This window comes from Myodes glareolus, chromosome 16, assembly GCF_982192425.1.
Source record: "Myodes glareolus chromosome 16, mMyoGla1.1, whole genome shotgun sequence".
In the NCBI taxonomy this organism is placed as follows: domain Eukaryota; kingdom Metazoa; phylum Chordata; class Mammalia; order Rodentia; family Cricetidae; genus Myodes; species Myodes glareolus.
In genome coordinates, this window is record NC_142041.1 from 3,331,591 (window position 1) to 3,348,944 (window position 17,354).

At 39.4% G+C, this 17,354-nt stretch overlaps 1 pseudogene; it reads left to right on the forward strand.

Annotated features, from left to right (window-relative positions):
• The first annotated feature begins 9,410 nt into the window (after positions 1-9,410).
• Positions 9,411-10,903, forward strand: LOC125391395 (cell growth-regulating nucleolar protein pseudogene; annotated as a pseudogene).
• The last annotated feature ends 6,451 nt before the right edge of the window (positions 10,904-17,354 follow it).

Here is a 17,354-nt window from a genome sequence, read left to right on the forward strand (position 1 = left end):
AACTCAATACTTGACAGCTTTTAGAACTTTGGAAGGTAGTCTTCAAAAATGGTTAGTAAAAACTGTTACCACACATGTGCTGACTCCATGTTACCAAGGGGAACAGAAGAGCGTTTCACAGTGATGGAGAAAGACAGCGAAAAGCCTACCCCAGCACTGACTGATGGAGCGTACCAAATTATGGGGTTTTAGAAATTCAATTTAGTCCTCAGCATGTGCTGTTTCACCACCTGCGTACACAAGAGTCACGCCCACGCTAGCTCCCTCTGCCAGCTCCACCTTTTCCCTCCTCCTCATTAGCCAACACCTAATTACATACTAATTGGCTCCGAGAACACAAGCTTGTTATTGCACTAAAAACACTCATAGCTCCCCCACAGACAGATTCTCATGAAAACCAAATATAAAAGGAGTTGGCCTTATGCCTGGTTTTCATCAGGACTAAGCTAGATTCTTCTAGGTCCTTCCTGGCCATACAGATAGGTCTTGCTTTCATGCCTCTGTGAATTAATTTTCCTCAGGGACACATTTACTTGTTTAGCAGCAGCCAAATGAACTCAACCAGATTTGTGCCTCTCATATGCACAACAATTTAAAAACTAAAGGACTTTACAAATGACCTAAATCATTACATGACTGCTTTATTAGTCAGAAACAGTCAGTTAATCAGGAACATTTTCTCACTAAACTTAACATGGTTCCGCCCGTTGTGATCTCCAGACATCAAGATGTTCTCACTATCGCTACCTCAGATTAGACAAACTGACTTTATAAATGCATTAGGAGCATGAACATGCTCTCTTTGCTGGACTTTTTATTTCTTCCAATGAAGGCATAGTGAGCAGTTCCTGTCATCACTGTGCAGGGACATGAGCTGTGATTAAAGACATCGACACCCTAGGAGTAGGTTTTGAGATGCAGGCTTCAAGGCTAGTAGATTTTTCTCAAGTAAGCTCTGGTATCGTAATTACCCATGATGGGTACAGCCACACGGAGGAGGCAATGCAAATAAAGAAAGAACAGAGTGTCCAAATGAGGACCACTCGTGCAACAAATTGTCTCCCACACTCCCCTGGTGTGGGAGGGATGGAGGCAACACCAGAGAGAAAATGTCTGTCATGCTAGGAGACAGAATGCACTGTCAGGGCAGGAATAATTAGGAGCCAGGGGAATAGAGGCCCCCAAGCTGTATCTTTCTATCCAAATGAGCCACTGACAAAGGCCAACTGCACACATGAAGAAACCTTGGGATTTTGGGGTGAATTCATATACAGATTGTTGTTGCTTTGCTTTAGAGGTATGGGTCTGGGGCTGAAATATGAATTCCCTACTTTGAGACATTGGAATTCTTACAATATTACCTAATAAAACTTCAGAAGAACTCCAGCATCTCTGATATAATGCCGACTTATCTGTGAGCAACTGTAGGGATGGAAACCGACTTGATAATTCCATCTTCTTTAGGAAAGTTTTAACTTTGAAGAACATACTCATTTAAATATGATTACTGTGGCAGCTGACGATTATATATGTGTAATAGTATGTGATCTTTAAGAGCTCACTTTTTGTTCATTTAAAGCTTATACTAGAATCCTATATTGTTACTAAGTGAGTAAGTTTCAAGTGAACAGAAGGTGATCTACAGCGCTCAATACATGGGGAGGCCTCAATGGCTATTAACTGAAGAAATAAATATTTTTGTTGTTATTTAACAAACAACAGTGGTAATGTTATGCTGGGAACTTCTTGGTAGGGGTATTGACCTTGATTTTTGTTTGTAGAAACAGCATCTACCTTAGAGTATGTAAGCTAAGATGGGTTTATACTTGGGAATTAGCAGTGCAGAACTATTGGATGGTCTAAACAGACAGGAGGCTGTTAGTTTCCTGGCTGCCCGGCAGCTCAGACATGAAATAATCACACAGAAACCATATTATTTAAATCACTGTTTGGTCCATTAGCTCTAGCTTCTTATTGGCTAATTCTTACATCTTAATTTAACTCATCTCCATTAATCTGTGCATCACCACAAGGTTGTGGTCTACCAGCAAAGCTTCAGCACATCTGTCTCAAGCAGCGGCTCCATGGCTTCTCCTTGACTCCGCCTTCTTCCTCCCAGCATTCATTTTAGTTTTCCCTGCCTAGCTAAGTTCTGTCCTGCTATTGGTCCAAAGCAGTTTCTTTATTTATTAATGGTAATCACAGCATATGGAGAGGACTCCCATATCAGGCTCTGAGGTAATTTTCCAGGAAGGACTCAAGCCACAGGACATGATAGGGTTCTTACCGGAGTGGCAGCCTCTACTTCACCCCAACAGTTGGGAGTCATGAGGCTCCTGCCGCCTGCTCTGGGAGAGTGGGTTGTCTCCACCTGTCTCTCCACAGAAATCCTAATCTGAGACTAGAAAGATGGCACAGAAATTAAGAATATTTGCTCTTACAGAGATCTTGGACTGGGTTTCCAGCACCCACTGGGTGGGTCATAGCCATTGTATCTCCAATCCCAGAAGAGCCAGTGTCTTCTCCTGACCTCTGGGATACCAAATATGCATGTGATTCACATATGTGTGTGCAGGTATAACATTAAATACATAAATCTAAAAAAATCATAATCTTAATTTATATTAAAAAACCCTTCTAAGGGATCTTAGAAATAGGTTTTTATGCTTTGCATCCCCTTACATTAATGAGAGGAACAGGCAGGTCACATAGTAAGGAAAGATAAGACCAGAAAATTTGTTGTAAGAACACGACATAGATGAATAACTTCTTTGCTGATTCGTTCACCAGACAGAGGACTCCTAGAATGCTGGGATATGGCAGTTCTTCACCATGCTCCTCATGGTTAAAGTTACTCTTATCCAGAACTGGGAAATGGCTAATTAATAAATACCAAGGAAAATGACAGCAACTGGGAACTAGTAAGTAGAGAAACTGGGGAGATGCTGGTCAGTGGGACAGGAAGGGTCAATGAGAGTCCCACCCTGCATCAGAGAGCCCATATTCACAACACTAGAGCATCCTTGAAAACTGGGGAGTGGATTTTAATCTCTTCTCATTGTTAAAATAAAGGCAAGTATGTGGGATAATACATGTGTTAATGGTGGTGTGAATGTAGGTTGCTGGGATTGGTTCAGTAAAGAAGCTGACTGGCTAGTAGCTGAACTGGATAAGGTTAGGTGGGCGAGCCAATCCAAGAATGTTGGGATGATGAAGGGTGAAGTTGGGAGTCACCAGAGGACACCAAGAGAAGCAAGATTGGCATGCTGTGCTGAGAAAGGATATCAAGCAAGAGGCAAAGCATAGATAAACTTGTGGGTTACTTAAAAATGTAAGAGTTACCTACTAATAAGCCTGAGCTATTGGCCAAGCAATTAATATTAAGCTTTGGTGTGTTTACTTAGGAGCTGCTGGTGGGAGAGAAACTTCTGCCAATGGTTAATGACTTTAACTTAGCCATTCCACAAATATGCAATATAAAAACGTCCCTGATGGCCTCCTCCCCTGTTCTCTCATTGTTCTTCTTTTCCCTCTTCCAGATTTTCTCCTTCTAGTCACTCTCCCTGCCTACCATCCTCACCTATTTCTCTTTCCTGTCTCACTATTGGCCATTTGTCTCTTTATTAGACCATCGGGTGTTTTAGCCAGGCAAAGAATCACAGCTTCACAGAATTAAAAATGTAGCACAAACGAAAGTCACACACCTTAAAGTAATATTCCCCAACAATAATTAACAACAATAAAAATGTCTTTAAAAGCATTCATTGCCCTTGAATCAAAAATATATTTTCATAAAGGTTCAATCTAAGAGCACAAGGAAATTTCCTCAATAGAAGCATTTGTATCCATCAGTTTTCCTGTTGCCGTGATCAAATGCCTCACCAGAAGCAGCCTACAGGAGAAGGGTTTAGTACTCTTCTGACTTTGAGGGTGTGTTCCATAATGGCTGAGAAGGATTGTCAGCAGGGAAGCGAGGCAACTGGCCCTACTGTGTCGGCAATGGAGAACAGAGAGACAAATTCTGGGGTAGGCTATCCTTCCCCTTTTAATTCATGTCAGGACCCCAGCACAAGGCATGGAGCCACCCACTTGCAGGGTGAATTGTCCCTCTTGATTTAAACCTTTCTGGATACACCCTCATAAATGTAGTCAGATGTGTGTTTCTATAGTGATGCTAGATCTAGTCACCTTGACAATGAAGATCAACCCGTTCAATTGAAAACATCAATAACTAGTTTCATAACTGTGAGTAATAGTCTCTCTATAGACAGAACAGAGACAAAAATTCTGGTTTCTCTCACTTACATTAATTGCAAGAAGCAAGAGAAAGGAAAAATACCAAGTTCGGCAATGATACAGTAGAAACTATGTCTTTGGGATTGCATCAAAAGATTTTGGAACTAACAAGTTCAGAAATATTGCAGGAAATAAAAGTCAATTTACAAAATTTGATTGCAATTCCAATTGTTATCAGTTAAAAATCCAAAACTGAAAATTAAGAAAATAATTATGTTTATAATAAATATAATCTAAAACTTAATGAAAGAAGAGCAAACTTATGTATTAATAAAACACAACATCATGGGAAATGTAAGCATCTGAATGGATGAAAATTCATAGGCATGGCCATGATTTGGAGCACAACACAGGAATGTGGAGATGGCATGTTCTTCACGTTGTTACATAGAGTCAGTATTTTCAAAGATTGACCAGCTGATCCTAAAGTTCATTAAAAATGTGCAAACTGTCTTTAAAAAGAGGTTAACTATTTTCAAAGAGTGAAAGTCACAGTTAGAGTACTCACAATTGTTACAATTAATATTTGCATACAATTCCATTATTTTAATATATCTCAAAACATTTAAGTCATTAGATATTAAGATTGTTTTTGGTTTATGTAATATATTCAAAATATTTGCTTGTATCTTAATATTTTCAAACAAATTTCAAAGATTTGAAATATTGAGGTAAAAGAATATAGATTTTAGTAGCTTTTGAGACATACTATCAGACTAACTCTCAGTAAAATCTGGAAATAAATTGAGCATGCCTGCCTGCTTTACTGAATCTGAGAATGAACCTATCTTCATCATCTCGTAATGTTTCCTAAAACGTCTCATTATTGCCTCATGCTTTGACTTGAAGAATGACAATGTTCATTGTTTAACAGTCATAAAGTTTTTGAAAATCTTAGTCATTTTATTTATCCTCTCCTCAACCTGAAAATCCACTATGGTTTACAGGGTGTTACTGTCATCGCTGTGTTATTTTCTATGTTAGGAAATTTCTCTGCTGGAAATTTTCTGGTAACTCACTTTGGAAAGGAGTAGGTCCTATTTCATAGAGTTGAAATAAGAAAGTAGGTTGTGTTAGTTACTTCTCTAGGAGTGGGGACAAAATACTTGGCAAAAGCTACTCAAAGGGAGAGAAGCTCATTTCAGTTCGTAGTGTTGAGCATACAGTCCTGTCCACCATGGCCAGAAATTATGGCAGCAAGATTACGGAGCAACTGGTCACAAAATTGAGTCAGAGGCAGAAGAAGGCTGGTGTTCACTCAGTCTCCTTCCCCCTCTTTCATTTATTCTGGGACTCCATCCCATTTGCCAATGCTGACCTCATTCTGGGTTGATCTGCTCACCTAACTCTCTGGAAAGTCTCTCTTTTGGCTACACTGTCAGAAATTCACCTAGAGCTTTTGTCTCCTAAGTAATTCAGGGTCACATCGGGTCAACAAAATGAAGAGTTCATCGATAAACTATTTAAAATAGTTAGTGCAGTTTCTGACACATATTATGCCATTCATGTTAACTTAATGTTTTGCTGTTGACAATATTAATATTATTACAATAAGATTAAATCTTTCCAAAGCATGGTTCTTTCCATGAAGCTCTTGTCATGTGAGAATTGCCCATGATTCACCCTTTAACTATCTACATATTAAACTATGGAGAGATGGCTCAGTAGTTAAGAGCACTGGCTTTTCTCGCAGAGGACCCAGGTTTGCTTATCAACACCCACACGACAGCTCACAACTGTCTATAATTTCCAGGGGACCTGATTACATCTTCTGGACTCTGTGGGAACTGCACAATGTGGTGCATATACATATATCCAGTCAAACAACCTATGCATATAAAATAAATAAACAAAAATTTCAGAATCTCAGGTGCTCTACTGGAAGGTTCATTACAACAGCACAAAGGGTCCAGTAAAGGCGGAGTCCAGGAATTGCAGGTCCTTTGTGTAGCAAGCTCTGTAAAACTGAAGTGGGAAGTGTGTATGAAAGTAGTAGAATATATCTACAAATCAAAACACATTAAGGGGAAAAAATGACACCTCCTCGGCTTCATGCAGCAAGCCCTAAGAAGTGCAGGGCCGCTCAGTGTCTGGGTGCCTTTAGTAACAGTGTCTGCAGCGCTGGGGGTCCGCCTCCACTCCTTTCCACTCTCAGCTTTATCTAAGCCCCCCATTCTTGTGAAACCCTGCCTCTTCATCCACTCTGTATTTATATCTGTGGACAAAGACTGTGATCTTCAGGGCAAATAGCTCTGTAAATCTCTAAGCCAAACAAACAAGACAATAAGAAACATTTAGATTGTTCTCCCGCTTTCTCTGAGATCGTGGGTCCTCTCTTCACTGTGCTCTCCTTGCTCTGAGAAATGAGAGAACGATGAAGTCACTTCTGACAGGCTGTATCACAGCCTGCTGACAGGATGGTGTCTTCAAGATCAGTGTCAGTGATTGATTTTTGTAATTTTCAAAATGCTAAGCTTTGACCTGTGCCTACCTGGAGGAGGGCTCTGTAAATGTTAGCAAAATGGATGAACAAATGGCTGAAACACTTCCCTTCCTCTTTCTGTCTCTCATTCAGAGTAACTGTCACATTTGTGCACTTGCTCATTTCTTAGGAAACCGTCTCCCTCTGGAAATACATTTTCCAGTGTGTCTCAGGACCTCTAACCTCTCAGAAGGCACGGGGCATATTAAGGCAATGTAAACTTCTTCATACACCACTCTGAAAGAGGTACCAGATTGCTTTTGTAACGTGCAAAACTGATGACTCTCTAGGACACAATGACAAATACAGTTCATATTCTGCAGGTCACTGCTGCTTATTGCCCAGTTTCCATGCCTTATAAATTAGATTAGACTCTTGCCTTTTTCATGACCCAACCTTCTCAGGCAGAATTGATTCTTGCTCCCCGTGGTAGCACTTTGCATTTATAAACCATAAGCATGGATCATATCTTCCATTATGTTTATCTTTGACCCCCTCACCTGTACTTAAGGACAGGAATCATATTTTATTTAATTCTGTTTCCTGGATCCACCATTTTTCACTAAACATTTTTCCAGAAATAGATGAACTAATGAATAAACTACCATAGCAAACTAAACTATGTTTTTCATGCATATTTGTTGCTGGGTACTTGGCCCAGACCTTCGGTAACACGGCTTTGATTCAGCCTTGCATCTCCTCTCGGACTGAGATAATAGTCCCACCTATATGTTAATGAGGATTAGTAGGAAAGAATTTGCAAGCTTAACTAAAACTTTCTATGAATGGGAAGAAAAATCAGGCCTTGATGCATGTTTGAGATCACTCGGGATATATACTACCAATTTCAAAAGGGTTAAAGATCTCATAGGAATAAGCAAAGTACTGGAAACTCAGAAAAATAGTTGTAGAATAACTGGTGCCTACTTACATGCACAAGAAAATCATAAGGCAGATGCCAAGGACAAAGTCAGTCCCAGCTTTGAGCCCCACTAAGCCCTCCGGTACTCAGCAAAGTCCAAGCGGATTATCCTGCTTTCCAAGAACGCACCTGCTATGTAGGGTTCTAGCCACACCTTTCACTCCCACCATTCACAGATACTGCAGCACATACACAGTAATTCAAATACTTTACATATCACACATTTTCAAAGGATGTTTAGGGGATTGTTCATAGAGGTCTGATGTGCTCATCATCCTGAATAGCAGAAATTGGAATTGATGGGTTATCAAGTAAAATATGATTTTAAAAGATGAAACAACATGGGGAATGTGGAGGTAGGGATGGAACTCAAGGGAATTAAGGGGAGAACGTTGGGGGGGATCTGATTAAAATACTATGAGATTGTGAAAATATTTTAAAAATTTGGTAAAGTTAATTTGGGCCGTAGGTCATCAGTGTTGAGGCTAGACATGGGAGGGCCACATAAAATGGGTCACTGAGGCTGACTGACTTCTGTTTGTAGCCACCTGGAGTTGAAGTAATGGAGGAAATCCTCTGAGCTATTCCCTCAGGCTACACCAGAAAAAAAAAAAGGTGAAAATTCCAAAAGATAAAGACAATGAAGCAAAGCAGTTTGCTCTTCTGAATCCCAAGGGCAAAGCACTCATTGCTCAGTGATCTGCTCGGTGGACCCTGCAGAACCTAGATCAGGCGTTGCCAGGCCTCTCAGGAGGGCAATGTATAAGGTCCCAGCATCACCTTGGAAATCTAGACCCTACCTCTACATCTAGAAGATCTCTAAAGACTGAGGGTAGCATGACCCTGTCATCACAGATAAATTCAGAGACTATCGTCTTCTGCAGAAAACTCAGAGGCAGCAGTGATGAGCAGTGTGTCGAGTAAGATGTTAGCATGGTGAGAAATTTCCCACGTATCACGTGTGTTTTCATAGTCATCTGCCAGGTCATCTGCAGGTCATCTGCCAGCCTGAGTTCAACCCTGGGAATCTGTATGGTGAAAGGAGAGCCTGGTTCTGGTGAATTGTCCTGCACACACACACACACACACACACACACACACACACACACACACACACGAAAAACAAATAAATGCGAAAGTTAGTCCATTTAAAAATTGAGAAGCCCCATCACTTCTTTGTTAAATGTATTTACAATAGTGTTTATTCATACATTTTAATTTATATTACTTCACTGGTTTAGAATTTTTATTATCATTAGTTTGTATAAATTCTATTTGACAGAATAGGTTTCTGTTATTCTTTGTCCTCTATTAATTTTGATAACATAACTTATTTTTATTTATTTTTAGTATTTTTCCTTAAACACTTAATAAGATATATAACATGAAAGTGAATAAAATTGAGAAAAACATAGTTTACTCAAATATGACCCCTATTTTTTTTGTTAATTGGAAATAGATTTTTTTTCAAAATATATTCTGATGATGGTTTCCTTCTCTCTACACCTTCTAGTTCCTGTCTATTTTTCATTCCATGTGAATCTTCTCCTCGTCAATCTATCTTCAAAAAGCAAACAGACATCCAAGGGATAATAATAAAATAAAATATAATCCAGAACAAAAAAATTAGAATGGGACAAAACAAAGAAACAGAAGGAAAAGAGGCTCAGAAAAGATACAAGAAACACATATAGGTGAGTTCTGCGCGGGTGAGTTGGAAGAGAGAGAGAGAGCCGGTGGCAGCGCTGTGTTTGGTGGCTGAGGCTCCACGTGCTCCCGGCAGTCGGTTAAGACCGTTGGCGAAGTCTGCTGAGAGGGCAAGAATTCAAATCAATCTCTGATAGAACATTTAATCATTTAACCAAAGACGATGTTTTTTACATGCAATGCGTGTGGCAAATCAGTGAAGAAAGCGCAGGTGGAAAAGCACGTGTCTGCCTGCCGAAACTGTGAATGTCTCTCCTGTATTGACTGTGGGAAGGACTTCTGGGGCCATGACTATAAAAGCCACGTGAAGTGCATCAGTGAAGGTCAGTAGTATGGAGGCAAAGACTATGAAGCCAAGACGCACAAAGGTGACGCAAAGCAACAGGCATGGATTCAGAAAATTAATGAATTAATAAAGAAACCCAATGTCAGCCCTAAAGTTCGAGAACTTCTGCAGCAAATCAGTGCTTTTGACAATATTCCCAGAAAAAAGGCTAAGTTTCAGAACTGGATGAAGAACAGCCTGAAGGTGCACAGTGACGCTGTTCTGGAGCAGGTGTGGAACATCTTTTCCGAAGCGTCCAGCAGTGAGCAAGATCCACAACCACCCGGCCACATGGCCAAGCCTCGTGCAGAGATCCCCAATAAGGTTCCATCTGAGGAAACAAATGGCACCACGGAAGAACAAGCAGAGCCAAAGAAAAATAAAAGAGAAAGGAAGGAGGAACGACAGAAGAATAGAAAGAAAGAGAAGAAAGAGCTGAAGTCAGAAAACCAACGGGAAAACCTGAGGGGCCAGAAGCCAAAAAAGCGCAAAAAGGACCAGGAGGCAGGACATGAGGCTGGTGGGGAGGAGACCACAGAGGCTGACGGCCCGCCAGAAAAGAAGGAGGTCCGGGGTGGGCAGGCCCCAGAAGAGGGTGCAGACAGAAGCGGGGGCCCTGGGGAAGATGCTGATGAGGGGCAGACCAAGACAGGAAAAGGAAAGCAGAAGAGGCGAAAACACTCAGAAGATGAGTCCAAGAAAAAAAAGATGAAGTTGCCTGGACAGCCTGAGGAGGGAGAGGCCAAGGACCATGAGGTTCCAACAAAAGGTAAATTCAATTGGAAGGGGACCATTAAAGCCGTTCTGAAACAGGCTCCAGACAACGAGATATCAGTCAAGAAGTTAAAGAAAAAGGTCATAGCTCAGTACCATGCAGTGATGAGCGACCATCACATGTCAGAGGAGGAGCTCCTGGCCATCTTCAACAAGAAAATTAACAAGAACCCCACCTTTAAGGTTCTGAAAGACAGAGTCAAGCTTCTGAAGTGAGCACACCATTGCTTCACACACTTGTATTGACTGCTTTCTTCTACTGTTTGTAAAATGTATAATGAATTATAACAATCGGAAATTACTTTCTGAAACTATTTTTAAGTTAATGAAAAAATATATTTTTGTTAAACTTTTATGAAAAAATAAAATATATTCTTGTTGAATTCTAAAAAAAAAAGAAACACATATAGACTTTAGAATATTCACTCATTCCTGTTATCAAGAATCCCGTAAAAACACAAAATTGAAGTTGTACTATATACATAAAACCTGTAAGGTAAAAACAAACAAACAAACAAAAAACCCAAATAAATGAACAATAAAAAACTGGCATGACATTATGAGGTAAAGAATCTCCAAAATGGCCATTGAGTTCCTTTTCAGTAGGCCACCTACTGCTAACCTTGCAGCCTACCCTTGAGAGTAAATTACCCTTGAAGAAAACTAACTTCTAATTTGCAAATGTTTATCAATTAGAAATAGCTTCAGGGGTAGGGATGGGGACATGTCTCCCATCTATCAGCTCTAGGGCCCCAACTTGGGCAGACATACAGACTTTCTCCATGCTGCTTTGGTAGTCTTCAGCACCATTTGATGAAGATGCTGTGTTTATTTTCCAATGTGTGTTTCTGGCTTCCTCACAAAAAATCAGGTGTCCGTTGGTGTGTAGACTTATGTTTGGGTCTTCAGTTTGATTCCATTGATTAACATGTCTGCTTTTGTGCCAGTACAATGCTATTTCTATTACTATAACTTTCTGCTATCACTTGAAGTTGGGATTTCTACAGCAGTTATTTCATTATTCAGGATTATTTTATTTTAGCTGTTTTGGGTTTTGCATGTGTGTATGTGTGTGCTCTCTCACTATCTGTAAAGAATTGTGCTGGAATTTTGAAGGGAAATGCAAATCTGTACATTGATTTTGGTAGGATGACCATTTTTCTTATATTTTAAATTGCCTTCAGCAATGTCAACACAAAGCTCAGTGTATCCTATTTTAAGTCTCTGACAGTACTTTGTGTTGTTGGGACTTGACCTTATCACCCTGATGAGATTCACATAGTATTTTAAGGATGTTTCAGTTTATCAGTCCTCTGGTCTACATTGAGGGTAACTTTTTTTTCTGAGCCACCATCCAGTTTCTCTGTGGCTATTACCAACAGGCTGTTTAAAACTTCGCTGGATCTATTACATTAGCTAAAGGATTCCATTTCAATCATGGTTTAATTCTGTTATGTTTTATTCTTTTCTTTGTAACTCATTAATCATTTGAAATGCATTTTTAAAAGTCTCTGTTTTGGGTATTCTACTGCTCTAAGTGACTGGGTGCTTAATCTCATATTTGTTTCATCTTCTATCCTCATGATTGATTGTTGCTCATGTAGACTCTAAGTTTTGACAGTGATCTTATGCTCATCGTGGCTCGCTTTTCACTTTGGGACATCTATGTTTTAAATTATGATGGTATCACTCCTGAGTGATATTTTCCTCTCTCTGCCACTTTGTGATCTTTTGTTAGATTTTTGGCTTGGGAACTGTAGAATTAAATAAATATTTTAAAAATGACATTCAAAACTCATGACTTACAGACCTGAGCATCAATTTTTCATGAGTTTCCCTTCCATTCTTAGGTAGAAATAAAATGGATAAATATTCTCCCTCGTCAGTGTTTATAGTGGCCCCTGCTTTATGCAAGACCTCAGCTAAACTTTCAGTTCCCAAACTGAAGTATCTAGATGTTATCAGCTACTTCTAGAGCTAATGCAAAGTCTAACAGCTCATTAATTCATTGTCTTTACTTTCTCTTTTGTCTCTATTTCTACCAACTATGGGTCTTCATTAACTATATGATAAACTAAGTTATAATTAGTTTTATTAGTGTACCATGTCTTATCTATCATTTAATGACTGTTTTGGGAGTATTTTCATTATATCTTGAGGATGATATGACAAGTTTCCAGTTGTTCTTTAGCCCAGTTTTCAAAACAGCAGCCAGCACAAGAAGCCAGCCTTGATTTAAGGATGAACCTGATACCATCCTTCCTCTGGACCCTACCAACTTGGATTCAGCAATTTATAAAAAGATCCTTTCTCCAAAATTTGCATCCACCGTAGTGTTTCTTGAATCTCATGTCACTAGCAGAATTGTTTAAAACGTAAACTTATAATTTGACATCCAGATTTGCCCAGCAGAAAGCATAACAGCCTGGGTCCTTTAAGCATTTTCCAGGCAGCTTCCTATTGTTTTGTTTCTGCTTTGTTGTTGGAGGCAGTGTTCCCTGCAGTTCAGACAGAGACCTTGAGCTCATTCTACGGCTGAAAAAAACCTTGAACTCCTCATCCTTCTCTCTCTACTGCTAGAATTACTCACAAGCAAACAAGCTCAGCTCCAGACAAATTCTACACAATAGATGATTTAAAGGTACTGGCATGTAGGATTATGTATGTGTATATGGATATAGAGTCATGTCATTTAACTTAATGCCTCATGTATGCTATGTGTCTTAAAATGTTTCTTTCTTGTTTGTTTGGAGGACTTATATTTGGGTATGTGTTTGTCTCATGTGCATAAATCTGAGCACAAATCACATTAGAACCAGAAGATCTTGAACCTGCTGTATTTAACCCATGGCTTCGACAAGCTCCCCTCCACCAACTGTGAACTGAAGCTTATTTCAAGTTTTGTTTTGTATTGTTTTCTTACTTGTTTTTTCCTGAGACAGAGTTTCTCTATGTAGCTTTGGAGACTGTCAGGGACCTCACTTTGTAGACCAAGCTTACCTTGAACTCACAGAGATCCACCTGTCTTTGTCTTCCAAATGCTGGGATTAAAAGTGTGTGTGTCAACCAACACCTGACTCAAATTTTAAATTATGAAAGGCAAAATTATGTGTCAAGCTAGAATTCCCCCAAAATACATAGTTTAGCATATATTATATTTCATGAATTCATTTCCTCATTGTGAGTTATTGACAGGTAAAAATCATACCTGTGACAAGATCCAGTCTCTCTCTTAAGGGTCTTCTCCTTTAAAATATGTTGGTGAGAATATCAAGCACTGCAATCGCTGTAGCCTACTACATTTCATCAGATATGTTTTCAGATTTCTCCCTTTACTTATGGAGAAAATAAAAAGACAGACATTTTTTTATTTGGTTCAGTTTTGATGGGTCAAATCAGAAAAGGTTCACCACAGCAAGTGAATAAACACCGAGCACCAGGCTCTTTCTTGGCTATATATTTATATTTACCAGACCTATGAGTTCCACAGCACATGATCTCATTAATCAGTACTTCCTGTAAGAGCAGATGTATCCAAGTTCAAGTTTCTAGAAACATTTTCCCCACTAGCCCCAGGATTTAACATTTCAGAGGGTTATTTATAGATTAGGACTCAATAGTTTTTGTTATTGTTAATATCAAAGTTCAAATGTGTCATGTCTACTGGTTAAAGATCTTCTATCTTAGAACACAGCAAAAAAAATTATAAGATTAGATTCTCTTTGGCATTAGTAACATCATGTAGTTTAGTAGTATCACACTTGAAAGCCTGCAGAACTTCTCGGGGTCCTGAGAATGGTTCTCCTCTAGCTGATTCAGGAGGTATCAAGGAGGGTGGATTCCCTCCGTATAAAAGTGATCCAAAGAAATGTTGATGTCTAGCTCTGTCTAAAAATCTGGTTTGGCTAGGCTGTGTGTGCAGTGGTCATGTTTCATATGTTTATGTTAATAATAACATAAATTAAAATTTAAAAGCAAAGAATCTAATTTTATAATCCTGGTTCTCTCTAGCTCCCTTGATGATTCACTTAAGCAATATAGCCTGCCGCAGTCTCATGGCCTAAGGAAGAGCTTTCTTTGGCTCAGTTTTATTTAGTGACAGTTTATTTTATACAGCTTCTGAAGAATCACAAGTGGATGAAAATTAAAAGGAACTTTGAACTCATGAGGTCTAGAGACATGATTCAGTAGAAGACTCTGTCTGATCTTCTTTCCAGCTTGAAAGCTCTCCATCAGCCCCCCTCAGTCTTAGGTTTCCTAAAAAGTGCTCTGAAAGTGAAAAAATGCAGCCTCCTAAGAATTGTAGAAAAGTTATTCCATTCTTAGGATTGTACTCAAATAACTTTATATATTACTCCAGAGACACTTGCTCAACCCTGTTCATTGTTATTCTATTCCTAACAGTCAGAATTTTAGAAACAGCCTAGATGTCCATTAACTGATGAAGGGATGGTGAAGCTGTGGTTCATTTACACAGTAGAACATTATCCAGCTGTTAAGAAAGTTGAGATTGGTTGGATTTAAGGCCCACTCAATGAGATGGAACCCAGACATTGCACTACTAAAGTAGCCAAGAACCTGAGACTACATAGCTCATGTGTCTTAGAGGAAAACCTACTATTCTGCTAAAGAAACAGGCAAGACTAGCCATGGGTAGAGATGGGGATCTCCACAGCTCTTATGATCCCTGAGGTCATGATGGTGCAGGGTAGTCAGCATCACAGGGGCCAGAGGTTGGGCCAAGTGCACAATAATAATGATGTTAAGAAAGTCGACCAGAATTATGCAAAACCAAACACATATAAAGACTGAAAGAAATTAAGGATGAGGTTGGGATGGGGGGATAAATGGCTTAGATATATTTGCCATTATACAAGTAAGAAACACATTATTGAGCAGAATATAGGATCAAACACTATGTGACATATTGCAGCTTATAGAATTTATTTGCTTTTGATTCATGTTTCTTCCTTCTGTTTCTGTAGCAGCCTAGGATAGAGCCTCTGTCTGTTTTCATACCTTGGACTTGTCTGACCTTATTATAAATGTAATTTTCTAACCTTGCCTCTAACACAGTGCATCCTTTGCTTTTTATTGTTCTGGTTTTTCATGACCTCCTCACAGTAAAAATTCTTAGCAAAATGCTTTAGGAGGAAGGCAGAATGGCAGAAAAGTTCTACTTCCAGACAACAAGAGGAAGCTACCATAAATGTTTCATGATAGTGTCTCTCAATGATGAGCGTGAGGAGAGGGGTACTGTGGGGCTTTGAGTGAAAATGTCCCATAGGGTCATAGGGAGTGGCACTATTAGGAGATGTGGCCTTGTTAGAGAAAGTGTGTAACTGGGGATGAGTTTTGATATTTAGAAGCTCAAGCTAGGCCCAGTGTCATGCTCTCTTCCTGATGCCTGCCTATTGGATGAAGAACTCTTGGCTCCTGCTCCGGCCCCATTTCTGCCCACGTGCTGTCACGCTTCCTACACGATTACAAAGCGCTAAACCTCTGAACTGTAAACCAGCCCCAACTAAATATTTTCCTTTATTAGAGTTGAAGAGTTGCTGTGGTCCTGGTGTCCCTTCACAGCAATAACTACCTAACTAAGACAAGTATAATTTCTTTAATAAAGTATAGTTTTAAGTTTTTAAATTATATCAAATGGCTTTTCATTCCAGAGCCCTTCTCTCCTTGTTTGGTGCTGGCGAGGAACTTTGCTAAAGCAGAAAGAACATCATAGGGACTGAAATAAAATACTTGCCCGCTTTCAAAAACCATTCTGACTCTCACAAATATTAGCATTGGTATCCAATCTAATACTATCCAAATTTTCTTAATTACCAAGCAATAGTGGTGGCTTGAATGACTATGTCCCCACAGGTTCATACAAATGCCTGGTAACTGATGGTGAAACTGTCTGGAAGTGATCTTGTTGGAGGAGGTGTGTCACTGGGGTCAGGCATTCAAGTTTCAAAAGCCCAGGCCATTCCCAGTTAGTTTCCCCTCCCTGCTTGTGGATAAAGATTTAAGCACAAAGCAACTGCTTCAGGGTGATGTCTGCCTGCCTGGTGTTCCCTGCTGTGCTGTTCATGGACTCTGACCCTCTGGAATTGTGAACCACAACTAAAACTTTATTTTATAAGTTGCCTTGGCCATTGCGTCTTAACACAGCAATAGAAAAGCAACCAAGATAAATAAGATAATTTTATCTGGCATACTTATATTTTTCCACAGTCATTCCTCAAAGATGGGAAACTGTCATTTGCTATACTAGTCTAACACACAACTGCTTTTCTTAAACATTCTTAATTTGCATAATTTCCCTGGTTATTATGCCCCCAAGTATAACCCACTTCACAAGAGGCCTAGTTCTAACAGTTTTGTGTCAGTAATTACAAGCTTTCCAGTGTTCAGGAAAACTGATCACACTTTATGAGTAGCCCAGAAGTCTGAAATACAGGGTTAAGAACCTGGAAAAGACTTTGAGTTGATGCTAAGAGGGAGATCCTTTAGAAACGGAGAACAATGTACAAACAAGACAATGTGTCCCAAATAGAACAATTCTCTTTTATGGTCTCCACTGTGATCTGGTTTTCATGCCCAGTGATACACAGATCTGTAATATGATTGCATTAGTTACTTCTATATTACAGTGACAAAATGCCATAACCAATGCAATTAATTCAAATTAAGATGTTTCATTTGGGACTCGTTGTAGAATCTCATGGTAGAATACATAGTATCAAGTAGGCATACATATTTCTAAAAGAGTAGCTGAGCTTCCAGTTCTTATCTATGAGTTGCTGGTAGAGAAAGCTAACTGGGAATGGTATGAGTTTTTAAAACCTCAAAAC